General features: G+C 40.9%; 1 pseudogene; it reads right to left on the bottom strand.

The window, feature by feature from the left end:
- Positions 1–358: 358 nt before the first annotated feature.
- LOC133758664 (serine/threonine-protein phosphatase 5-like) lies at positions 359–16,542 on the bottom strand (annotated as a pseudogene).
- Positions 16,543–27,283: the final 10,741 nt, after the last annotated feature.

Raw genomic sequence — 27,283 nt, 5'->3', positions numbered from 1 at the left:
GTGCAAGTGAGGCCTCCCTGATGACCCTGGCAGGGGTTTTCCTATGGTAGGGCCCTATTGCTTTAGCGGGGGAGGAGCCATGCAAACGAGGAGGGCAGGGCAGCCTCTTGGCCCCACCCCACTCCATCCCGCTGTGGTCTCCCTCCAGAATGCCTCAACAGAGCCCTAACCTAGCTTCTCCACCTCCGTCCTCTGTCCAGGGAGCAGACCCTGGCCAGCCCTCGCTCTGCCCCCCACCTCCGCTGCACACCTAAGGAGAATAAATACAAACTTTACAAAGTAAAAGGGGGTCCAATGTTGCCCTGGGGCGGGGCCTGCTCTGCCTGGCCCCGGGGTGCAGGCTGTTGCCGCCCTCACATCACCCCTGACTGCAGCAGCGCAGCGCGTTGGCGTAGGCCATGGGCTTGATGTTTGGGGTGAGGCACTGCTGTGAACTGGTGGAACTGGGGCCATAGGTTGGAGCCCCGCAGGTGCATGTAGGAGGCTTGTTCCCATCTGGTCGCAGTAGTTGGGGGAGGAGAAGACGGTGACGCAGTGGCCGCCATGAGCCACCTCATAGCCCTCGGCCTTGACCTCGTGGCTGCGGATGATGTAGTCCAGGTGGTTCTCCTCCAGGAAGGCCTTGGTGACGTCACGCCCAAACTGGCAGCTCACGCCTTGCTTGCTGACCGAGCTCCCATTCTGTGGCTGGAGATCCGAGCAGAGCAGGTCACACATGGGACCTGAGTCTGGGTGCTGCCGATTCCGCTCGATCTTCCGGATGTCGTCCAGGGTGACGCCGTTCTTACTGAACAGGCCCCCGTGCATGATCAGCACTTTGCAGTTGATGCACTGGGCCAGCGACTGCCACTCAAACACCTTGCTGAAGAGCTCGTACATTTGGGCTGTGTACTTGGCCTTCACCTCGCCATGGAAGCCATAGATCTGGTTCATGTTGTCCGTCTCGTGGTTGCCTCGAAGTAGGTGAAAGTGGTCTGGGTACAGAAGCTTGAAGCCGAAAAGGGTGAGTGAGGATCACGTCTATGGAGAAGGTGCCGCCATTGAATATGTAGGCGTTGGTGTCTGAGGGTAAACCGTTGAGCTCAAATATGTTGAGGAGGTCGTAGAACTGGCCGTGGGTGTCCCCGCACACCGTAGTCTTCTCTGTCTCTCTCAGCGTGGTCTCCACGAGTATGCTCAGCTTGGAGAGGACCTCCTTGACCTACACCAGAATCTGGTAGGCGCACTTCCGATGCAGTTTCTTCTGGTCCTTGGACCACTGCAAGAGCTCCTTCATGAAGGTGGTTGCCACTTTGCCGTCCTCCAGCTTGGGTCCGCTGTACTCATCCTCAATGGTCATGCTCTCGATGTCCAGCGAGTCCACGACGGAGCGCTTGTGCTCGTCGCCCGCGATGGCCCGCTCGAAGGCCTTCTGCTTCACCATCTTGTTGCACTCCTGGTATTTCGACTTGGCGTCCTGGTTGTGGGGCTTCACTTTCACCACCGTCTCAGTCTCGCAGCGCGGCCCGGAACTTGCCCAGGGTGGCTCGGCGGTAGTAGCCCTTGATGTACTTGTGGATCTCAATGGCGTGTGTGGCGTCGCCCAGCGTGTAGCCATAGCACTCGGTGCGCAGATAGGCCAGGCTGTGGTTGCTGTAGTAGATGGTATTGCTGAGGTTCAGCTCGACGGCCTGGCTGTAGAACTTGATGGCGTTCTCGTAGTCCTTGGCTGGCCTCAGCAGCGAGCTCACCGTCCCTGCTCAGCCCCAGGCCTCTGCCTGTTCCTCCTGCCTGGAGCGCCTGCCCTTTGTCCACCCGGCGGTGGTCGCTCCTGGACTCAGCTTCCTCGCCTGCAGCCTGCTGAGCATGCCGGCCCCCACCACCGGCCCCCCACGCCCTCTCCTTCCCGCTCTTGTGCCTGGAGTCCGTGGCAGCTGGCGGGCTTTCCCAATACCAATCAGCCCACATCACTGCGCTCTTGGAACCTTCCGTGGTTCCCGGCAGCCAGCCTCGTCTCCCCGGGGATGAACTTGCCGCCAGCTCGCCCCACCCCACCCTCTCCGGCAGAATCAACTCACACGGGGCCACACTCCAGTCTCCTCCAGCTCTGACACAAGCAGCACCCCGGCCCCTTCAGAACCAAGACACTTGGCCAACGTCTGTCATCTCACTTCCTTGCCCCTCCCGCCCCCCCCCCCCCCAGCTGGCCACTCCACCGGTCCCAGCAACTGCCCTCCTCCTGGCTATCACCAGCCTCATGGAGTCTGAGCCGACTGATGGTCAGCACTCGGGGCCGGCCCAGGCAGTGTCGGGGGCCCCAACCCCTCCTGGAAGAGTCTCTCGGATTTCCTGGCTCCCTCTCCAGGGCGCCAGCCCCTCCTTCTAACTACAGTCCCACCCCAGGGCTTCCCCAGATCCTCCTCCTAGGTGACCTCACCCACCCCTGGGGCATTTAAAACCACAACCACGCCGGTTTTTTTCTTCAGCCCAGATCGGTCTATGGATCCACTCAAGTGTCCCTTCTCAGACTTCTGCATGATCCAGGCCCTGTCCTAACCTCAGCTCCTATCAGTCTCCTCGGCTAACTCCCCTACTCCAGGGCCTTTGCATGTGTCACTCCCCCTCCACACAACACCCTCTCCCCCAGTGCTCCCTCTCTCTCAAACTGCCTGCTTCCCACCCCGTCTAAAGCTGTCTTCAACTCCCTGCTCTGCTGAGTTTTTTCTCCCAAAGCACGGGTCAGCAAAGTAAACACTGGATTTATTTGCGTTCTTAATTCGGTGTCTGGATTCTCCGGGTCAGTTACAAGCTGGGCCACACAGGGCCTAGGCCAGCCCTCGGCACACAACACGTGCTCAGCAAACACTGAATCAATGAATGAATGAATGGACACCTGCCCCCACTTCTCCCCTTTAAGGCAAGCTCTTCTAACGGCTTTTCCAACCCCAACCCCCACCCCCACGTCCCCGACTCTCGGACCACCGCTAATCTCCTCTTTCCTTACCCCTCCCCATCTACCGACCTACTCCCCTCCCCCACAGCCCTTTCCCCACTGGGCTGTCTCGCCCCCACACCCCTCAGTGGCACCCACCCCAGGCCTCCCCACCCCTGGCGGTGCCATCACTGCCCTGCCACTGGCTGGTTAATTTTATTAAGCATGATGGTCTCCAGTCACATTCATTTTGTTGCAAAAGACAAGATTTTGTTCATTTTTGTGGCTGAGTAGTATTCCATTGTGTATATATAACCAGTTTTTCTTTGTATAGTCATCAGTTAATGGACACCTGGGTTCATGACACATCTTAGTATTGTGAATTGAGCTGCTTTGCTGATTTTTTTTTTTTTTTTTTTTTTTGCAGAAATACCCAGGAGAAGGGTGGTTGGTTCATATGGTAGATCTATTTTCAGATTTTGGAGGAATTTCCATACTGTATTCCATAATGGTGTACTAGATTACATTTCAACCAACAGTCTTTTATGGTATTTTTTTCTCCACATCCTTTCCAGGATTTCTCTCTCTCTCTCTCTCTCTCTCTCTCTTTCGAGTTTTGTATGATAGCCACTCTATCTGGGGTGAGATGAGACCTTATTATGGTTTTATTAGCATTTCTCTGATGACTAGTGATCCTGAGTGTTTTTCACGCGTCAGTTGGCCATTTGAATTTCATGCTTTGAAGAATCCCATTCATGTCCTTTGCCCATTTCTTAACTGGATTCTTTGTTTTTTTGTTTGTTTTTGAGTTTCGTGTGATCTTTATAGATCCTGTATATTAATCTTTTATCAAATGCATAGTTTTCAAATATTTTCTTCCATTCTGTCTGTTGCTTCTTCACTTTCTTGAGTATTTCTTTTGCAATGAAGAAGCTTCTTAGCATGATATAATCCCATTTGTCTATCTGCTTTTATTGACTATGCTTCTTGGGTCCTATCCAAGAAGTATTCACATATGCTGTGGTGGAATGAGAAGGCCTGCCAAGATTACTGCTGTCAAGTTAACGTCAGTTGTGGGGCATGAGTGTGGCCAGGCCAGGCCAGGCCTGGCCCAGGGGCTCCGCATGCGCAGCTGCTCCAGGGTGCCCCCGCCCAAGCTGCGCGGAACGAAGCCACGCGGAGCCAAGTAAGATGGCGCCCAGAGGAAGTAAGATGGGCGGAATCCAAAGTTGTTTACCACTAAAACTAACTGGCTGCGCAACATCAGGGGAGGTAACAAAACTAGTAACAAGTGTATAGACATAGGGCTAGTCCTATAGAAATCCCCCCATAAGGTGATTTTTTAAGTGATTGGTTGGTCCTTAGCCCTGCCCCAATGACTCTGCAGTTTTGTGTTATAAAAGGTACTATTATGCAAAAGGTAAATGAGTCCTTGCTAGACTTGGCTCCCCGCTGCGTCTGATTGTCTCCGGGACCAGGAGGCTGGGGAACGGGCGAGCGGCGCGCACTTACCTTTCCTCGGACCCAGTCCATCCTTGTACGGGTGGACTAAGACCCAACATCTGGCGCCCAACGTGCGGCATGAACAGTTACTTTTCGGCCAAGGCTAAGCGGTCTCTCAGGGTAAGTGAAAACCTTAGTATGGTTTATGCAGTTTCGTCCCAAAAGGACCTGGCCTTAAAGGCCTTACGCTATATGTTAAAAAGTGTCTGGGTAGCTGTCATAACCTTGGCCCTTTGGATTCAGACGGCCAATCTCTTTTCTTGGAACACTTGGTTATGGGTGGAAAAACTCACCCTTAAGAGGGAGAGACACTTTGATACTGCCCTTAAAGCATCCTTCCACCCAGATGCTATAACCCTAGCTTCGGAGGGTGAGAGGGAGAAAGAGGAAGTGCAAGACTTGGGAGAGCCTAAATCCTCAGAGGAAGATGGCGGGGAGAGAAAATGGGCTAAGTTTGATCAGGAATGCAGAGAGCCTGTGGAGGCACGAACTGTTGAGGTAAAAACGAAAGTAAAAATCGTCCCGCCTAGCCCATCCACCCTAGAAGGGCCGGGACCACCCCCATACCTCCCCGGGGCAGAGGCGGCCTCCCCCTATGTAGAGCCACGGAGGGAGCTTTGTGATCTGGGCACTTATGATTGCCCAGGAGGGGAGAGGAGAAATGAGGCGACCTTTGCGGAAGCTTATCCGGTGGACATAAAGCAGCATAGGGAAGTGAACTCTGGGCCAGGGAACCTGCTGCCTCAGGCCTACCCTGTTAATTTAGCTCCAGGCGGCAACAGAGCTCTGGAGTGGTATCTCTGGGAAGCAAAGGACTTAAAGGAGCTTCTCAAGGAAGACGGGCCAAATTCCCCCTGGGCTCAAACCCTGCTGCAAGACATAGCTTATCACCCATGCGTCCCCAAGGACTGGTTGGACGTGGCCAAGGCAGTCCTCACAAGTTCACAGTTCATAAAGTGGTGCGCCTTCTTTAAGGAGGATTGCCAGGTGAGAGCCGAAGCTAACGAAACAGCCCAGCCAGCTATCCCTATTACATATGCTATGCTGGCTGGGACGGGGGAAGGGTTCTCTATGGGGATCCAGCAAACTGCGCTACCTGCTCCATACCGTAAACAAGTGAGGCAGGCAGGACTTAATGCTTGGTACAAGCTGGATGAGGGGCCCACCGAATCTCCCATCGCGGGGGTGCGACAAAAGCCAGGAAAGTCACTGCCAAATTTTGTAGTTAGGGTTGAACACAGTCTCCGTTGTAAGTTGCTGGCTGGGGACCTTCGGGATCAGTTTGTTAAAATGCTTGCTTGGGAAGAAATGAATGCTAATCATCTGAAGGCCTGTGCTGGCCTGAGGGAGGCTCATAAATCCCCAGAGGCAGTTAAAACTAAGGTGGGACTTTCAGGTGTGGCGGCAACCCCTAAAAGCCCAACACTGCCTCAACGCACTGCGCCTCCAATTCAGCCCATGTGGCCACCCCTTTATGGTTATTCACCTCCCTTGAATCGCCCGCCGCCATCTTGTAAACAGTGTGCCTACCCAACCCCATGGCCAGTCCTGCTAGGCCCTGGCGTGCACAGTCTTCCCTGTAAATGGGGGACCACGGCCTTTCTCTGCACTCTCTTCCAGTCAGTGTAGCCTGTTGCACCCTTGCAGGCCACAGCCTGATACTCTAGGGAGACTAGTCCTTGGACTGCTTTTTTCCTCTCCATTTACAATTCAATGCTGTCCTCACTAGGAGGGGGAAGAAAAAATGCCTTTGGCTACCACTGGCCTTACCTAAAGGAACAAAAACCTTCATCCATTAACCCTTTCCAACCTAATGAGTCTTTATTTGCAGTTAATAAAACTTTTTCTCCAGCACTACGGAAGTCTCTCATTCCCTGCCGCTTTGTTTCAGATGTGTTTCCCTGTCCTAAGCAATGGGCTCCTATGCTGATGACCAGCTCTTTTCTGTGCTGCTGTAGTTAACTTATCTGAGAGTTTGCACGTGTCTTGAAGGTTTCATGTTTTATTGGATTTGTCTGTCTTTAATGTTTGAGTGATTACCTAACTCTGATCAGATCTACCCCACAGCCTTGGTTAAAATACTCAGGTTATACGTACTAGTTTTTGGCTAAGCGGTTGACTCTTTAACAGTTTAAATTCTCAAATGGAGTCTACCAACTTTGGGACTTCCAGTAGGATCCCTGGAACTCTCAAAGGATGGGACTCTAAATTTGTTAAAGTAACAACTGTTTGAGTCAATTCAAATTATGCAAAGTATATTAACATGTTGTGAATAATGTCAGACCTGTGCTGTATTCATGTTTTTGCTTTCCAGCTAGAGTGGTCTTATAAAAGTGAGAGTAAATTCTGTGTATACAAGCCCATATATTGTTAACTAAAGTAAGCCAATACAGATTGATTCAGAGAATTAAGTTAATGCCAAAGCCCTTCGGTTTGCTTGGTAGCTCACTTGCTTGGTTTTATGCTTTAAACATGTTTCTCTTAACGATGAAGATCTTTTCAAAGTTGTAAACATGTACTAGTGTCCATGTTTGCTGTCCAGGAGGAGTTAATGGTGTGGTATTCATTAATAACTCAGTGTCTTATGTATTGTGTACTTTTCACATCTTAAATTCGATAAGAGAGACTGTTTAAGTTTGTTAGCATGTATTCTCATAGATTGTCCATACATGACAATTCAAGACTATGTAAAAGTAACTACAGGTATAAAGTTTCAGAAGGTGTGAGCAAGTCATGGAAGGTTTTAAAAGGTTTACAACTTTAAAATTGTTTACAGAGTTTTCTTTAAGTTATGTGCTAATGCCAAAATTACATTGACCTAAAGTTGAAGTAAAAAAATGTGTACTAATGTTGGCAAATATCTGGAAATGGTCTCAATCGTAAATCTTGGAATCTGTTTTTGCAAAAACTGTAACGTCTATTTTAACAGTGTCTGCTTAATGGGTTACTCTGCCATTTCTAAAGTTAGGTCCTTTTTAGCTCTGTTAAATAGTTCTGAGTTATGTGCGGATTTTGTGTGCTAACTCTTATGTTCAAGGTGTTTATTTCTGGTTTCCAAGGTAATCTAGTATATACTCTACTGTCTCTGTTAAGTTCAGATTAATAAAAAAATTGTTAAATATCGTTATAATTAGATCTGCTCTAAAAGTGTTAAGATCACCCTGTCTAATGAAGGGTTATCATTACAGGATGTTAAAAAATTCTATTCTAACCAGATACTCTAAGTTCTCTTGGCACCTTTAACAAACTTTCTAAAAATCAAAGTTCTAAATTCTCTAAACTTTTGGTATCTCCAAAAGGGCCCCTGGAGATGTCAAAAGATATGTCTCTCATCTTATAGAGATAATAACCAATAATAACCAATTGGGATGTTTAAATTAAAAGTGCTGCCAAGATGTAAAATGATTCAACACTCTACTAAAATTCCTCACAACCCACAGGAACAGGCTATGGTGGAAAAAAACCATCAATGCCTCAAAAAACAGTTATTAAAACAAAAAGGGGGAGTGGCTACCCCCCATCTACAGTTACATAAGGCCTTGTTCACCATCAATATTTTAAATTTTTTGAAAGGGTCAAGGGAGTCAAGGTTCCAAAAACATTGGGGACATTTAACCCCTAAACCTCAGAGATGGAGAGACCCTCTCACTCGACTCTGGAGAGGGCCTGACCCGCTGATTCAGTTGGGAAGAGGATTTGGCTGTGTGTTCCCCATAGGGGAGTTGACTCCAATTTGAATACCAGCCAGAAATATCAGGCCTATGCCTGATGCAAGTAACAACCCACCCAGGGAGCAGTTTGCCCCTGAGGGAGATCCCTTTGTCTTTCCTCTTCCAGAAATGGATGGAGATCGAAATCGAAAGGCAGGCGATGATGCAGATGCTACTCTTCACTGTGAACCTGACAAGAAGTGCCCAGCCCAATGACAGGGGATTCGATAACCCAAACGAGATCATCAAAACACTTCAGAAGGACCTGAAAAAGACGAAGAGAACTCCAAGAAAGCCTCTTTTGGACGAGCCGTAATGGACTCTTTCCCTACCTCTTCTCTCTTCTTGGACTGCTTCTTGCCCTTCTTTTAATCCTTGCTATTGGCCCATGCATAATGAATAGGCTTATACAGTTTATACAACAGCGCATAGAGGCAACAAGGGTAAGACAGGTTGAGGTTCATTACCAGAGGCTGCTAGCCACAGAGGGCTACGATCCCCTGAACTGGGGAAGCACCCCCGGTGCTCTCCACATTGCCAATGACAGGTAAGATTCCGGATGGACCGGAACAACCTAAGACAGGCGGTGGAGAAAGCTCACCACGCCCCCATAATTACAAGTCACACGACACCCCAAGACGGGTAAAGCACCCAGCGTCCTGCACCAACCTAAGACAGGGCTCATGGCCAAGCTGCCTGGGTTACCAATGACGGGTAAGGGCAAGGACGGCTGGGGGCAACCTAAGACAGGGACCATGTGCTAAAACAAAAAGGGGGAATCTGTGGGGCATGAGTGCGGCCAGGCCAGGCCAGGCCCGGCCCAGGGGCTCCGCATGCGCAGCTGCTCCAGGGTGCCCCCGCCCAAGCTGCGCGGAACGAAGCCACGCGGAGCCAAGTAAGATGGCGCCCAGAGGAAGTAAGATGGGCGGAATCCAAAGTTGTTTACCACTAAAACTAACTGGCTTCGCAACATCAGGGGAGGTAACAAAACTAGTAACAAGTGTATAGACATAGGGCTAGTCCTATAGAAATCCCCCCATAAGGTGATTTTTTAAGTGATTGGTTGGTCCTTAGCCCTGCCCCAATGACTCTGCAGTTTTGTGTTATAAAAGGTACTATTATGCAAAAGGTAAATGAGTCCTTGCTAGACTTGGCTCCCCGCTGCGTCTGATTGTCTCCGGGACCAGGAGGCTGGGGAACGGGCGAGCGGTGCGCTTACCTTTCCTCGGACCCAGTCCATCCTTGTACGGGTGGACTAAGACCCAACAGTCAGTTACTGAGGAATGGCTTTGGAAATCACCTGGCAAAGGAGCCTGCCTGGCAACAGGCAGTGCTTGGTTATGGCAGAAACCACCCCTTGACTGGATTTGCTGCCTCAGCTCTATAAGCTGCTGCAGCAACTGAAATAAACGAGTATGCAAGCTTCTCACCTCTGGCCTGCTTTCACCCAACTCCAGTGTCTGTGTGGTGACTCCATGCCTCTTGCCCCCACCGCGCTTCTCCCTCAGAACGAATCCACAACAACAATATGCTAAATGTTTTTTTTTCTAGTAATTTGAAGTTATCACGTCATTGAATTAAATCTTGGATCAAATGTGAGTTGATTTTTTAATAGGGTATAAGGTAGGGGTCTTGTTTCATATTTCTGCACATGGAGATCCAATTTTAACAACATTATTCGTTGAAGAGGCTGTCATTTCTCCAATGAGTGATTTAATCTTGTTTGTCAAAGATCTGTTAGATTCATTTTGGGGTTTCCATTCTGTTCCAATGGACTACATATGTGTTTTTGTGCCAGTATCAGGATGACAGGATGTTTTGATTATAACTGTTTCATACTATGTCTTGAAATCTGGTAATGCAATGCTTCTGGCTTTGTTTTTGTTATTTAAGTTTGGTTTAGCTATTTGGGGTCTCTTGTGCTTCCATATGAATTTTAGTATTTTTTTTCTAAATCTGAGAAGAATGTCCTTGGTCTTGTGATTAGAATTACACTGAATTCATAAACTGCTTTTTGCAGTATTGACATTTTGATGATATTAATTCTTCCAATCCATGAACATGAAAGATATTTTCCATTATTTTATCTTCTCTTTCTTTCCTTTATGTTTTGTAATTTTCATTGTAGAGAAGCTTCACCTCATTGGTTACATTTATTCCAAGGTGTTGTGAATTGTACTGACTTTTCAAGTTCTTTCTCAGCCATAGCATTGTTTGTGTATACAAAGGTTATTGCTTTTGTGTGTTGATTCTATAAGCTACAACTTTGCCAAACTCTATGAGTTCCAGTAGTCTTTTAGTACAGTAATTTATCTCTCTGGTGTATAGTATCCTGCCACCTGTAAACAGTAATTATTTGACTTCCTCTTTTCCAATTTGTATCTTTTTGATTTATTTTCTTTGCCTAATGGCTCTTACTAAAACTTCCAGAACTATATTGAATAGCAATGGTGAGAGTTAACATTCTGTCTGGTCTTGAATCTTAGTGGAAATGTTTCAAGCATTTCAATAGCATCCTGGCTGTAGGTTTGTCATATATTTCCTTGATTGTGTTTAGATATGTTCTTTCTATACTCAATTTTCTTTCATCATGAAAGGATGCTTTATGTTATCACAGGTTTTCTTTGCATCTATTGAAATAATCATGTGGTTTTTATATGAAAATCTGTTAATGTGATGTATCCTGTTTATTGATTTGCATATGTTGAACCATTCCTGCATCCCAGGGATAAATCCCATTTGGTCCAAGTGGATGATCTTCTTGATGTGTTGTTGAATTCTGTTAGCTAGTATTTAGTTGAGGATCTTTGCAGCAATGTTCATTGGGAATATTAGTCTATAGTTCCATTTTCTTTTGTTACTATTCAATATTTACAAAAATGATTAAGATTTCATTAGTAAGAGAAGGATAGGTTATTTTCTTAATTATTTGAATTTTATTATGAGATAAAGCTGAAGAATTTGTATCATATTATCAAAGACTACATATAAAAATTCCTGTTTCTGACAGTCAGACAAGTCTTATGGACCTCCTTCCTGGACACATGATTAAGTTGCCATGACATACACAAACAGGTATTTAGGCCCTTTAGGACTTAGATTCTTCTTATTCATTCTCTACTTTGTCTAAGTTTAAGTCATATTAGTTAAGTGTATCTTCTATTCAAGATCCTAAGTGTGTGATCTTGGCTAATTAAGAGGAACAAGTATTATTTGTGAATTTAAAAAACAAAGGATTTGATCCTTCCTTTTGCACCTTAATATTACATGATTCTGAATTAACTAAGAAATAATGAATTTAAGATCAGAGAATAATTATTCTTTCTTTTGCATCACAACTTAAGATCACTTGATTTGTGTGTGCATGGTATTAATAGCAGTTTGAAGAAGAGGGGGAGAATTATGGCAATATCTAGGGAATTCTATTTCAAAATAGTGGATGTGGAGAACATATTGTGATGAGAAGATGCACTAGTGACAACTTGGAAATATTTGCTCATAGAATCCTACTCATCACCCAGTATTCATAATCAAAAAGTTTCAAATTCTAGTATTCTATATTTTTAAAGTCAAGAGCAATTATTTAGTCTTATCAACAGAACCTGAGGAAATAATTTTTAAAAATTTATTTCTTTATTTGAACATCAGAGTTATGGAGACAGTGAGAAACACTGAGAGAAATAGATCTACCATCTGCTGGTCCACTCCCCACATGGCTGCAATGACCAGGGCTAGGCCAAGCAAAGCCAGGAGGGAGGGGCTTCAACCAGATTTCTCAAGTGTGTGGCAGTAGTCCAACCACTTGGGCCATTTTCCACTGATTTTCCAAATTCATTAGCAAGGAGCTGGATAGGAAGTAGAGCAGCTGGGCCTGGAAGTAGCTCAAATATAGGATGCTGTCTTCCAAAGCTCAGCCATACCAGCAGTCTGGAAATTATTTTAAATAATGCATATTTTGAAAACAGTGTAGTTAATTGCTATTTATTTGCTTGTAAAACCGTCTGTGAGAGAAATTCCTATAGAGTAACTAAAGAATAATCTTCCAAGACCCTGGAAAGCAGTGGTGATGACTCTAGTAATTGGATTCCTGTCACTCACTTGAGAAACCTGGGTTGAGTTCCTGGCCTATGGCCTTTGAAGGCATTTGGAGAGTGAACCAGTAGGGGAGCTGGCTCACTCTTTCTTGCTCTCTCAATCTCTCTCCCTCTACCCCTGTCTGTGTGTGCTTGCGTGTGTGTGTATCGAACTCTCAAATAAATAAGCAAAATTTTTAAAAAGAAAGGTCCTTGGATGCTTTTAACTATTCACTTATCAAATCCCTGTTTTTAGGGTTTATGCAGTATTTTTTCTGTATTTGTTTTGTTTATTTGATAAAGTGACAGACTATTATGCTCTAAATTAGGCAAAATCGCAAACTAAAATAACATACTAACAAAACAGTCACCCACAGTACAAAACAAACAAAAAATTCTGCTGCTCCAATTCTGATCTAGATTACCTGACAGACAAAGTTAATGATAGGATTTATGCACTGAGACCTGCTAGTATTCCGCAGCAAAGATTCTCCTGCTGCTTGTAAATAAACAGGAAGACAATGAGATAATGTATAACACTGAAACCTATCTCATAAGCATCATTATATTTACTAAATGAGATAACAAATATGCAGTATTGACACCAAAGTTTGGCATATTGTCAGTGTTCACCTGCTGAAAAGTATTCATTTCATCATCATCACATAGTTTTGGGGCTTTTCTATTGCTTATTCAATATAAATCTAAGTGACCACTGATCACCTGCAGATCTTGCTTACGTGCAGATTTTAGGTTTAGGAGGTTCTGAATAAGTTATAAATGTCTGCATTACTAACAAGCTCTATAAACATGAGGAACATGTTTTTTGACTAGATATAACATGATAGAACCTCTTAATTTGGATCTTAGAAAGTCACAAGTGAGTTTGGGTCCTTGCCAACCATGTGGGAGAACTTGATTGATTTCCAGGATTTAGCCTGGCCTGCCTGATGCTGTTGCAAGCATTTTGGTGGAGGAGGTGGGGGGATTCAGTGGCTGGTAGCTCTCTGTGTCTCTGTTTCTTTTTAAACCTCTTAACAAGCAAATAAATATGCAAGAGCTGTAGAGAGCTGTGTAAGTCAGGTGACACTTTACCTGTCTGTGATAATGCTCTATTGTATTATTCCTTGAATGCATATTTGCTTATTTTTCCCTTTTTGTTTTCAGTCATGGATTTACTGTTTTCCTGAAACAGTCTTATTCCTAACCGATTCAGTTGAACTTTATTCTCTATTAAAGATAACGAAATAAACTGAAAGAGTAAAACCGTGTGTTAACTGGTTGAAAAGGAAATGCAAATTCCATTACATGTGTTGGATTCATCAAACTATAAAGTGAGTTTTAAATTAGAACTCTGAGAAGGATTGGTTTTGGATGCATCTAAACTTTTCAAAGAGCATTTTTAAAGCAACTACAAGAAAACTGAATTTTTTAAAAATATAAGAAGCTTGGGTAGTACATATCTGAAATATATTGATGATTCTGGCTGCCTGGTCTTCAAATCCACAGGCCTCTTAAAATAGCAAACCATATTTTTGGAGGGTGGGAGGCAGTTTGGAAGAAGACAGTCATTTTATCATCATCTTTTCCTGAATTTCAGTTTCTGAAAGTCATTTTCTAAGAATTTTGTAGAAATCTTCTTGTTTTGTTTTATTATACTATCACCAGGAGTTACAAAGCAAGATGATGTTTGAGTTAAATGTAAAAACAATCAAGTTTGAAAAGAGTATACGTATATGTGTGTGTTTATATATATATAAACATGTACAGATCTACTCCTCTTTAAGAAACCTTTGCTTTATTTTGCAGGAGGAGTAAACCAAGTTTTTAAAGACAAGTTTATATAGCTCTTATAAATTATAGCATAGATTTATATTTTTATTCTGCATAATTCATTTTAGCAATAAGACTTTATGATTTTGAACAAAATATCAAGAAGAATTTGTATCTCTTTTAATTAAAAATTTAGTTGTCTAAGATAACCAGATAAACCAGGAAAATACATTCAAAACTTAAAGTATCCAGATGAACAGTTCAATTTTTCATTTTTAGGTTAAGGTTGCACATATTTGAATGGCTATATAGTTCATGGTACAGATTATTATTTTATTGTAAAGTTTCAGAAATTAAAAAAAAATGAATACTCAATTTTTTTAGGACTCTCATTGAGGGATGTTTTTAGTGGAATACAAACATGCTATTGGATTTCCCATTTAGATTAATGACATAGAGGCTACTGTGGTTATTTTTATATACTACACATTATTTTTGTCACTACTGCATTTATTGATGTTTGGTTATTGAAAGAAAACCACAAAACTGAGAAAATTCTCTTTGTTCAGTACATTTGGTTCCACATATGATGCAACCATTTACATACATACATACATATATATATATGTACATACATACACACACACACACATATATATATATATATATAAATCTGGGAAAATATAATCTGGGAAATAAAATATAATCTGGGAACTAAAATTCCTTACTAAAACAGCAGGAAATATTAAAACAATTGCTCTGATATGCAGTCTGGAACTTAAGGAAATGGAGCTAATTAACAGATGAGTATTATCTGGATGGAACAAAATGCTACTTTTAAAAATTGTAAAGTCAGATTTGGCTCAAAAGGCAGTTGCTGACCTCTTGGAAATATTCTCCAAACATTGGTTGGTACACATCGTGAAGAATCACTTTATAGTTTTATTTTTGTTTTCATTTTATGTGAACAACAGAAAGACAGACAGATACATTTTCCAATTATACACAACATACAGGACTGAGCTAAGCCAGAGCCAGAAGCTTTGAACTCAGTACGGCTCTCTCATGTGGGTGGCAGGAATCCAAGTGATGAGCCCCCATCTGCTACCTCCCATGGAATGCCTTAGTAGGAAGCTAGAACTGGAGAGGGCACCATAATCCAGACACTCTGATACAGGATTTGTCCAAATCATCCTGTCATTCACCACACCAATTATTTACTTACTTATTATCACTTTTTAGAAAGTAAGCAAATGGGGAGAAATGCAGAGAGAGGAAGAGAAAGAAAGAGAGAAACTAGCACTTCAGATGAGATAGAAGGGCCAGTGCTGCGGTATAGCTGGTAAGGCTAGTGCCCATATGGGCGCCAGTTTGAGACCTGGCTGCTCCAATTCTAATCCAGCTCTCTGATATGGCCTAGGAAAGCTGTAGAATATGATCCAATCCTTGGGCCTCTGCACCTACATGGAAGAGCCAGAAGAAGCTCCTGGCTCCTGGCTCCTGGCTTCAGATCGGCCCAGCTCCAGCCATGGCGACCATTTGGGGAGTGAACCAGCAGATGGAAGACCTCTCTCTGCCTCTGCCTTTGCCTCTATGTAACTCTGGCCTTCAAATAAATAAATTACTCTTAAAAAAGAAGAAATATTGGGCCAGTGCTGAGGCGTAGTAAGTAAAGCCACCACCTGCAGTGCTATGATACCATATGGACGCTGGTTCAAGTCCCAGCTGCTCCACTTCCGATCCAGCTCTCTGCTGTGGCCTGAGAAAGCAGTAGAAGATGGCCGGGGTCATTGGACCCCTGTGCCAATGTGGGAGATCCAGAGGAAGCTCCTGGATCCTGGCTTCAGATCTGCACAGCCCCAGCCGTTGCAGCCAACTGGGGAGTGAAATAGTGGATGGAAGACTTCTCTCTCTGCCTCTCCTTCTCTCTCTGTGTAATTCTGACTTTCATATAAATTAATTTTAAAAAAAGAAAAAAGAAGAAATAGACTGATGATATTTAGAATACAAATTTTGAATTATCTAATTTCAATCTATTTCCAAATTGCAGGGTCTTAGTCCACCTGTACAGGATGGACTGGGTCTGAGGAAAGGTGAGTGCGCCGCTCGCGCGTTCCCCAGCCTCCCGATCCCGGAGACAATCAGACGCAGTGGGGAGCCAAGTCTAGTAGCAAGAACTCCTTTACTTTGTGTGTAACAGTACCTTTTATAGCACAAAACTGCAGAGTCATTGGGGCAGGGCTAAGGACCAACCAACCACTTAAAAAATCACCTTACGGGGGGAATTCTATAGGACCAACCATATGTCTATACACTTGTTACTAGTTTTGTTACCTTCCCTGATGTTGCACAGCCAATTAGTTTTAGTGGTAAACAACTTTGGATTCCACCCATCTTATTTCCTCTGGCCGCCATCTTACTCGGCTCTGTGCGGCTCCGTTCCGCGCAGCTCGGGTGGGGGCACCCGGGGCAGCTGCGCATGTGGAGCCCCCCGGGCAGAGCCTGGCCTGGCCGTGCCATGGCTGCGCTCATGCCCCACCAAATTATAATCCAACTTTTGTGTACTATACATGCACTATGTCTAAGACATGGTCATAAGTGTATTCATATACTTTATTGTTTAATATGTAGAGTTGAGTCATGAAGAAGGTAAAACTACCTATTCTTTATAATGAAATAATTTATCTCTCTAGGTTTTATCTAGTTATGTCATAAACTCTGTTATTCAAAGATCAAATTGTGTGTTTTTCTATTGATGCTTCAATGCCTAATTTTCATTGCTTCTTAGAGAATGAATCATATAGGTTTAGTAAGTTATGTATTTTAGTTACTTTTGAATTCCCCATAATACACTGAAGATAAATAGACAGAGTTGCTTGTTTGTCTTTTCATCTCTAGTCTCAGTTAAATTCATGGATTGAAATGAGACTTGTTTTTTTAATAGAACGAGAACTTTTATCTCCTGCTACCTGAGAATTTGCTTAGGGTTTTAGAGCCCTACTACTCATAACAATGCAATGTAATAATATTTTTCTGGTATTGTCTGTATTCAAGAAAAAATAAGCCTGAATAGTACATGATTCAAATCTAAGTACATTTAACCATAAGTGCTCCACACAGTTAAGTTGAGTCAAGTTGGCCTTTATGGATCAATTATTTTGATAATCAAATCATCACTTCATAAAAAAGGAAAGATTTTTATTTTACAATAAGAAAGATAAAGGAGGAGAATAGAAGATTTTTTTCAAAATTTTTGAAAAATCTTAATCTGAAAAGCAAATTAAAGCAGTAAGAGATCACCATAATTCTGGCAAAGACTGACATATTATCTAAAAACACACAACATCTATAGTAATATCACTCAGTGGTACACAACTATATAATGAGTGTGATTGATACTATTTGTTGTTCTAGACAAAATAACATAATAAATTGCTAAATGAGAAAAAATATATGTGGGATAAAAATTTAGTTTCAATAAAGGAATAACATAATCCTTTTTTTTTTTTTTTTTTTTTACAGACAGAGTGGATAGTGAGAGAGAGAGACAGAGAGAAAGGTCTTCCTTTTTGCCGTTGGTTCACCCTCCAATGGCCGCTGCGGCCGGCGCACCGCGCTGATCCGAAGCCACGAGCCAGGTGCTTCTCCTGGTCTCCCATTCGGGTGCAGGGCCCAAGGCCTTGGGCCATCCTCCACTGCCTTCCCAGGCCATAACAGAGAGCTGGCCTGGAAGAGGGGCAACCGGGATAGAATCTGGCACCCCAACCAGGACTAGAACCCGGTGTGCCGGCGCTGCAAGGCGGAGGATTAGCCTGTTAAGCCACAGCACCGGCCGGAATAACATAATCCTTATACACACACACCCATATTCCTGAGTTAGACACACAGACATGCACACACATATACAAATCAAAGAATTTCAAAACTCAATGAAAATTAAATTAAAAAGTAAGTTTATCTGGGTGTGATTTTTTTTGAAATAATGAAAATTATGTGCTATAAAACTAAGTATGGATTTCAAGTTTCTGTACACATAAAGAAATTTTTAAGTGGAAGATTCAATCTTGTCAACATGGCTTCCTTAAAGCAATCAACATTGAGAAAGAAGGGGTAGGCGAACATTATTATTTTGTTTTTCTTTATAATTTTGTATTGTTTCAATTATTGTAATGATTATTTCTTAGTTTTATAATTTTAGAGCTTAATTTAACAGGAGAAAACAAAACATACATCTAGGAGAGAGAATACTACCTAGGAAAGAATAGTTTCAATTAAGAAAGTAAAAGAACACAGGCGTGCCAGATAAAGAAATAAAGAAATTCTGGAATGATGTGCAAACAAAGAAAAATAAGTAAAATCTCTTGTATTTCAAAATAAGTCTAATCGGTAAGACAGATGTGTTTTCCAGAAAGTGTTTGCTTATTGAGAAATTCAAGAATTTGAACATAATAAAAGTTACTGAAAGGTCGAAACTAAACTGGCAGATGCAAAAATACAAAGTTGAAAGTGTAACTGTCCACCTGCCTGAGAATGCTTTTCTCAGCCTTCAAATAGCTCAGCTTTTTTACAGTTAAAAGTTTTTTTGGGGGTCAGGAGTCTTAAAATATTTTGACTTGTGTGTTTATATGTTTCCTTTGTTAAACTTTTCATATGTCTTAACATTAAAAATAAGTGACCAGTGAAAGGAAATTTCAGTGAGTCATTAAAGTACTCTTCAAGTACCTTTTTTAAAATAAGATTTATTTATTTATTTGAAAGGGAGAATTACAGTTAGAGAAAGACAGACAGAGACAAAGAGAGCTCTTTCATCTGCTAATTCACACCTCAGATGGCAGCAATGGCTGGGGCCAAGCCAGGCTGAAGCCAGGAGCCAGGAGCCCAAGCACTTGGACTATCCTCTGCTGCCCTCCCAACACATTGTCAGGGAGCTGAATCAGAAGAGGAGCATTTGAGCGCTGAACCAGCATGCAAAAGGGGTGCCAGTGCTGCAGGCAACGACCCTACACACTAAGCCACAGAGTTGGAACAGACCCTTCAAGTACCTTAAAGATTTTTTTTCATAAATTCAAGTCTCTGTTCATAAATTCAAGTGTATGTCAACAGGTAGACTTCAAACCAATTTGTAGAAACCACAAAAATTTCATTTAAATTTGAATCATGCTCTTGTTTAGTTTTCTTTTGAACTTATCATCTTATGATGTTTTCAAGCCCGAGATGTGGTGAACATTTATTGGAGGAATAGTATAGTACATTCTAGTATAATAGAAATGTTTGAACCAAAAAAAAAAAGACTTTAATACCTCTTTCAACTATAAAATTATATTTTTCCATGCTTTAAAGATTCAGTGGTGGCTGGAGATCTGTTTTTAGGAGACAAACAACAAATGGGAATGGAAATAAGCCCCACTAATTTAATTTGAAGAAAAAGCACTATCTAATCTGTATCTTTATATTTCACAGCACAGAGAGAAGCTTTAAGTTTTATTAATGTAAATGTTACAATTGAAGCAGAAACAAAAAAATGTAGAAATGGCATTAATTTTCTTTGGAGTTTGTATTATGTTAAAAATGGAATATTTGTTACTTTTGTTTGTTTTAGCTAGCTTGTTTAGTTAGAACAAAAAAGAAAAAGGGGCCATTTGATTTCCTATAATTTTGACTTAAGTGATTGACACCTTTGGTTCTCGCTGGGATGAAGGATGAAGATGAGAAACTTACTCAGAATTTCTTCCCAACAACAAGGACTAGCTGGCTGATTCATGGGAAGTAAGGAGAACATTCCATTAAAAAGTTACTAGGTTCATCTGCAGTTCATAATATTCAAGATAAACAATGTTTCTTGTCTGAAGCAAAGCAAATTTCAAAAGACATTTTTTGTGATACTGTTGCTATGATGATAAGTCCATTATTCTAAAAGAAATTCAGCTCTAAGAGTCAGAACGTAGATGTGTAGCTTTAGATTTACATTCTAAACAAAAGAAAACTAGCATCTTAAAACAAAGAATTATGTGTATAATAAATTTCTTTTTATGTTGAAAATATTATCTAATATTTGAATAAATATATAAATGCTATGAAATTCTTTTATTGTTTTAAATTGATTATTGAATTAAACTTTTCAGAAAACAGGATGCTGGAGTTGGTGTTGTGATGCAGTGGATTAGGCCATTGTTTGCAAAACCAGCAGCATCTTCTATCAGAGCATCAGTTCCAATCCCAAGTGTTCTGCTTCCAATACAGTTCCTAGTAATGTGTCTGAGACAGCAGATAATAGACCAAGTACTTGGCCTTCTGTTACCTATGAGGGAGACCCAAATGAAACTCTAGGCTCCTAGTGTCATCCTGCTCTAACCCCTGCTCTTTTAGGCATTTGGGAAGTGAAACAGGAGATAGAAGATCTCTCTTTCTATGTCTGTAATTCCTCTCTGCCAATCTATCAAATAAATAAATCTTAAAAAAACCTAGTGTACTAGAAAGTAGAGTATAAGAATGGTATGACACAATCTCTGCCAATAAGGGCATCATAGTATTGAAATGGATTCTGATAAATTATTAAAAAGTGTAATATGGTTTGAAAAAGTTTAATGAAATAACCCATGAATTACAAAGAAAAGTTTCAGATTGGCTTTGAAGGGCAACCAGGTATTCATTAGGAGTTGAGATGAAAAGGAGTTTTTTGCAGAAATGAAATGTGGATAGTGTGATACTTCATAAAACTGGCAATAGTTGAATTATATTGGACCAAGGGCTGTAATTCAATGGCATATTAGAAAGTAAAATGATATATGCAGAAGAACCATAAAGAGCCTTGCTTTGGATGCAGTATATTCTATTTTATAACATTCGCAAACAGTTGTCCTAGTCTTTGTAAGTAGTGTAGTAAATTCTGAAGGTAGAAAGAATAAGTAACAATAGACAGGCTTGAAGTAAGATAATGGTAGTAGTTATGGAGAAGAGATATAGGAGAAATACTTTGGAGCAGATGTATATAATAGACTTTTAGTAGTTACTGCCAGAATCAATAGCTTGTTTAGGGACATAAATTCCTAGATTATTTTTTCTCCCAAAAGTGAAAGATGGAAGCATCATTTGTAAATATAGCTTAACAAATGCCCTTTACTTACTTTATTGAAGAAACAAATCTGATTTAAGGAACAATTTAAAGAAACAAATTTCTGATTTGAGGAAATGATATAAAACAATGATTTTTATAAACAACAGGATGCTCTCTGACAAAAATAATGTTAAAATCACCTGAAACAAAATATACATAAAGTACTATACTTAATGTAAATATCCAGGTTTCATTTTTGACCCATTTTTCCTTTTCCATTGAGTGAAATTACATGGTGTTAGACCTAAATCTGTGTTTCACCAAGATATTCTAGTTCTCTGGAGGAAACATGGGAATCAAATTTTAAAATGGGATTCTAGGTATTCGTGGCTATTTTCCTTCTTCAACTAATATTATCTTAAATTTACCTATTATCTAAATGGCACAGTTCTATGTACTGGAAACACAGATGTGTAAAAAGAAAACTTACTCAAAACGTAGACCTTAAGATGCTTTTATCTACTAAGAGGACTCAGAAAAGCATATATTGTTAGAAAACAGCCTATGGTTGATTGCATGGCTTTGAAGAGAAGTTCAAACCATGGACAAAAGTCAAGTACTGGATTGATTTTGAAATTATGAACACAGTGGACATGGAATACTTTCCTGATAAGATGATGTTCAATGGCTGCATTGGCAACTTTATATGATGTGTCTTGTAAGAACAATCAATAAATATTGCCTTGGATCCTTGTGAGTTTTTAGGAACACGAAGTACATTGTGTGACTGAAGCAAAGTAAGAGAGAAATTAGTAGGAGATGAAATAAAAGAGTTTCTGGGGGATTGGATCATGTAAAAGTTTAAGGAAATTAATAGGAATCTGTATTTAATTATGAATGAAATGCAAGTATTAGTAAGGTTGTGTTGACTGACATGGTCAGATTTTGTTAACTGAGAATGAAATGTAATGAGCAGGGTAACAGGTTAGAAGGTCATAGCTATTATTCAGATAAAAGGCAATCTTGTATCCTACTCTGGTCAAATGGAGGTAGAAAACTTATTATTTACTAAGTCAATTTCTTTAAAATGATATATTCTCTGGGTGATAACAAATATGTATTTATTTAACTACCATTGTCCTACAATTGTCTTGAAATGGGGCAAAGATATTTTCATGATCATGTATTCGACTGGGTGAATGCATAATTTAGAGAGGGACATTGATCCTTAGAAAATGAAGTTGCTGTACTGTGTATTTTATATAAACACTATGCACTTAAACACTTTTCAGAGAATATCTTCGATAGAAAGATGTTCAATGTTACAACTACATCTCATGCACATGGCTAAATCTCCTCTGACCTACAGAAATCCTTGAAACCCCCCTTGCCACCAATATGTTCCGTGTTCATATTGTTTTCTTTACCCTAACTCCTTTCCACAAAGCCCTGGAGATGAACACTAATTTAAATTAGACCATATTGTTACTATCAGTTATAGTGGTAATACTTCACAAAGTATATTTCTTCCAGAATTCAAGTATAAGTAATTTAAACCTCATATTACTAAATTATTTTTATTTTAATAACCTAGTATCAGACATTCTCAATCATGATGCAATGCCATGGGTGTTCTATTTTGCTGCATATTTAATTTACTGATGTATATTCTCTACTCTAGCTAAATGGCGTCAAAATTAATTTTAACCTGCAGAGGCACCTAAAGTGTTAGAAAATAAACAACATTTAAATGACATATAACTGATTGTTCCACTTATCTATGCAATTAATCCCACAATGCTTATTCCTCTGCATCATTAGCAGATTACTATACAGCTTCTAAAATAAGTTTTTCTTTGTAAGTGCATATAGGGAAAATTTAAGATATATTTCTAAGTGGTGAAACTTCTATAATGAACTGTCACATACTCATTGCTTGTCTTTAATCATCATCAACATTTAGGGAACTTGGTTTAGTCTATTAATCAACTTACTCCCCTCATTCCTTATCTTTTAGTTTGAATGCATACTTCACACATTGCTTTAGTAATATATATTTCCTTATATAGCTTTTGAAAAAAAAAGATTTTTTTAATTCCAAGAAAAAATAATTACAATAAAACAATTTTTCAATATAATCAAAATCCTGGAGATCCGAGATGGCTGAACAGAGACCACACTGACCTCAGCCTCAGAAAGATACCAGAAAAACAAAGGAAAGATCATGTTCCTAGGGGACACACTGAGAAAATTCAGGTGGAGAATGAACAGAACAGAGCGGAGACTCCATGGGGCAGTGAGGGGAGAGGATATGCACATCACTGCCTGCTATGTTTCCAGCTGTCCCTGCATCTACACTGCCAGCTGCCAGCTTGGAAGTGACATCTTGCTAGGGTAAAGCTGATACAAGGTACTCACAGCCCCTGCCACTCACAGCTTTGACTCATGGAGAATCCCAAGGCCCACACTGTGTTCTAGTTCTGAGATTACTTTGCTTTGTGAAGGGAGGCCATGTTCCCCTCCTCTCCTCCCACCAAAGCATCAGACTCAATTTGCTGTGATGGAGACTGAGAAAAAATCTACCCTGGGTCAGGAAACAGAGGACAGTTTTGCTGCTGCTGGAGGCTACCAGGCTAGGGACAGGGCAGCTTGTGTGTTGGAGGTGGACCTCTTTCATTCCGTGACTGTGGGAGTTCTGGACACAAGCCATAGAGATGAGAGGGGCCACATTGTGGTTGGGTTCCTATGCACAAGCGTGGCCTGACTGTGGTCTCTCAGAGCTCCATACACTCTGGGAACACATCTTATGAAGATTCTGGCTGGCACACTGCAGTACCAGGAAGCACATAGAACCACAAATAGGCATGATCAGAAAGTACCATTATCACAGCACATTATGTCAAGCTTTAAAAAGTAAAACATAAAGACCACATCATAATATGTACGAGAAATACAAGATCACCTTTAAAGAACTCCCATGAAATTAACAGCAGGTTTATCAACAGAAATTCTATAGGCCAGGAGAGAACAGAGAGATATAGTCCAAGTCCTAAAAGAAAAGAAGAGAAAAGAAAAAAAAAAACAACAACTCTGTCAACCCAGAGTAATTTACCCAATGGAGTTCTCATTTATAACTGAAGTAAAGTAAAGAACTTTAAAGAAAAGAAAAAATTGAAATAATTTGTCACAACCCATCTTAAAAATGACACAGATGATACTTAAGGATGTATTACACACAGAAACTAAGGGAAATAATCAGCATCATGAAAAAATGCAAAGTCAGAAAACCTCTTAATAATACAAAGGAGATCAAAATTCATAGGAAAATGTCAGGAGCAAGTCATCATTTAACAATAATAACCTTAAATGTAAATGAAATAATATACCCAATTAAACAATACAGATTGGCTGAATGGATTAAAAAACAAGAGCCATCTATATGTTGCCTACAAGAAACAAACATTGCCAACAAAATACATGAAGATTGAAAAGTGAAAGAATGGAAAAAGTCATCCCATGATATGTAAATAAATAGACTAGCAGGAGTAGCTATCCTAACCTCACACAAAATAGACTTTAAGAAAAAAAAAACTGTTAAAAAATAAGGTCATTATGTAATGACAAAAGGATCAAATCAGCAGGAAAATGTGACTATGGTAAATGTATATGACCCAATACTGGGCCACCGAGCTATTTAAAATAAATGTTATTAGATATAAAGGGAGACTGCACTCCAATGCAATAAAAATTGGGGTCTTCAATACACCACTTACATCAATAGATCAACAAAATCAACAAAGAACAGAGCTAACCTACACAATGAACGAAATGGATCTAATTGACATCTACAAGACATTTCATCCCACAGCTGCAGAAAACAATTTCTTTTCATTAGTGCATGGAACTGGTAATTGCAAAGACTAGTACACATGACACCAACATCTTCACAGATACCCTCTGCTTAACTTTTCTCAGGTCTCCTACACTCATCTTGGATGGTGAGGGAGTGATTCCTATATAACTAGCCATGAGTCTGTCTGTGTATCAGGATTACATCAAAAGAAGCTTCTGCAAAAGCAAAGGAACCAGTTAACAAAGACGCAACTGACAGAATGGGAGAAAATACAGACTTTCATCTAATAAACAATTAATATCAAGAATATAGATAGAGGCTGGTGTCATGGCTCACTTGGTTAATTCTCTGAGCACCGGCATCACATATAGGCACAAGGTTCTAGTCCCAATTGCTCCTCTTCCAGGTCCAGCTCTCTGTTGTGGCCCGGGAAGGCAGTGGAGGATGGCCCAAGTGCTTGGGCCCTGCACCCACATGGGTAACCAGGAGGAAGCACCTGGATCCTGGCTTCAGATGGGCACAGTGCCGGCCACAGCAGTCATTTGAGGGGTGAACCAACGGAAGACTTTTCTCTCTGTCTCTCTTTCTCTCTTACTGTGTAACTCTGCCTGTCAAAAAATTAATAATAATAAAAAATATATATATGGATCTCAAAAAACTCAAAAGCAAAACATGCAATCCAATTAAAAATTATGCAAAGGATGGGGCCAGCATTGTGGCGTAATGGGTAAAGCCACTGCCTGCAGTGCTGGCTTCCCATATGGACACTGGTTCTAGTCTCAGCTACTCCACTTCTGATCCAGATCACTGCTATAGCCTGGGAAAGCAGTGGGGGATGGTTCAAGTCCTTGGGCTCCTGTAAAAGCAAGGGAGACCCAGAAGAAGCCCTTGGCTCCTGGCTTCAGATTGGTGCAGCTCCAGCCATTGCAGCCAACTGGGGAGTGAACCAGTGGATGGAAGACTTTCTTTCTCTGTCTCTCCTTCTCTCTCTGTGTAACTCTGACTCTCAAATAAATGAATAAATATTAAAATTATTCAAAAGATGTGAATATGAAGTTTTCAAGCATTGAAATACAAATGGTCAACAGACATATGAAAAAATTCTCAGAATCACTAGCCATCACAGAAATGCAAATAAAAACTATGATGAGGTATCACTTTACCCCATTTAGAATGTGCATTATCTAAAAAACAAGGTGTGGGAATGGCACTGTGGCTCAGTAGATTAAGCTGCTATCTGCAACTTTGGCATCCCATATGGGTGCTGGTTCAAGACCCAGCTGCTCCACTTCCAGTCCTGATCTCTGTTAATGTGACTGAGAAAGCAGCAGGATAAGGCCAAAGTCCTTGAGCACCTGCACCCAAGTGGGAGGGCCAGATGTAGCTCTGGGCTCCTGGCTTCAGCCTGGCGCAGCCTTGGCTGTTGTGGCCATTTGGAGAGTGAACTAGCAGATGGAAGATTTCTCTGTTTCTCCCTCTCTTTCTGGAATTCTGAATTTTAAATAAGTAAATAAATATTAAAAAAGGAGAAAAGGAAATGCTGGTGAGTATGTGGAGAAATACATATTCCAGTGCACTCTGCGTGGTAGTTATATCTGGAGTCTAAAACAATATGAAGATTCCACAGAAAATCAAAACTACATTTAGCATATGACTTAATTATCCAACTCCTGTGAATATGAAATCAAATCAACCTATGAAAGAATTAGCATTCTTCTCAGTTTATAGCAGTACAATTCAAAAGCAAAAATATCTAATAAACTTAGATGTGCATCAACTGATACATGGATAACAAATATGGTATATATACATTATAAAATGTTAATAATCCATAAACAAGAAAGAGATCCTGACATTTGCAACAAGATAGATGCAACTGGAGGTCTTTACACTAAGTGAAGTAAGCCAGACCAAAAAACAAATATCACATTTTCTCTTATTTGTGATAGTTAATATAAAGAGATATAGTATGCATGTCATATGATTCAATATATAGTTATAAATATTGCTTTACTGAATCATCCTATATAAATGACTATATGTGTTTCTTTCTCACATAAAAACAAACAAACAAAAAAAAACTGGACAGGGTAGCAAGGACTTTGAATACTAGTAATGTCTATAATTTGGATGTTGGCTATGAATGTGATCAGAGGATCCAAAACTCATTTTCCAGTACCCTAATGTGCATTTGTTGGTATGTGTAATATATTTTAGTAAAATGTTAAAATAATCAAAATCCAAATTCAAATTCAAATTTCCCAGTTGTCTTCATTTTTATAAGATTTGACTTGCTACAGTATATTCACAGCTTTTTTTAAAAACTTTTATTTAGTAAATATAATTTTCCAAAGTACAGTTTATAGATTACAATGGCTTCCCCCCCATAACTTCCCTATCACCTGC

This window comes from Lepus europaeus, chromosome 4 (assembly GCF_033115175.1).
Source record: "Lepus europaeus isolate LE1 chromosome 4, mLepTim1.pri, whole genome shotgun sequence".
Lineage (NCBI taxonomy): Eukaryota > Metazoa > Chordata > Mammalia > Lagomorpha > Leporidae > Lepus > Lepus europaeus.
Note: the sequence above shows the minus strand (reverse complement) of the source record. Positions and strands in the feature narration are given on the sequence as shown.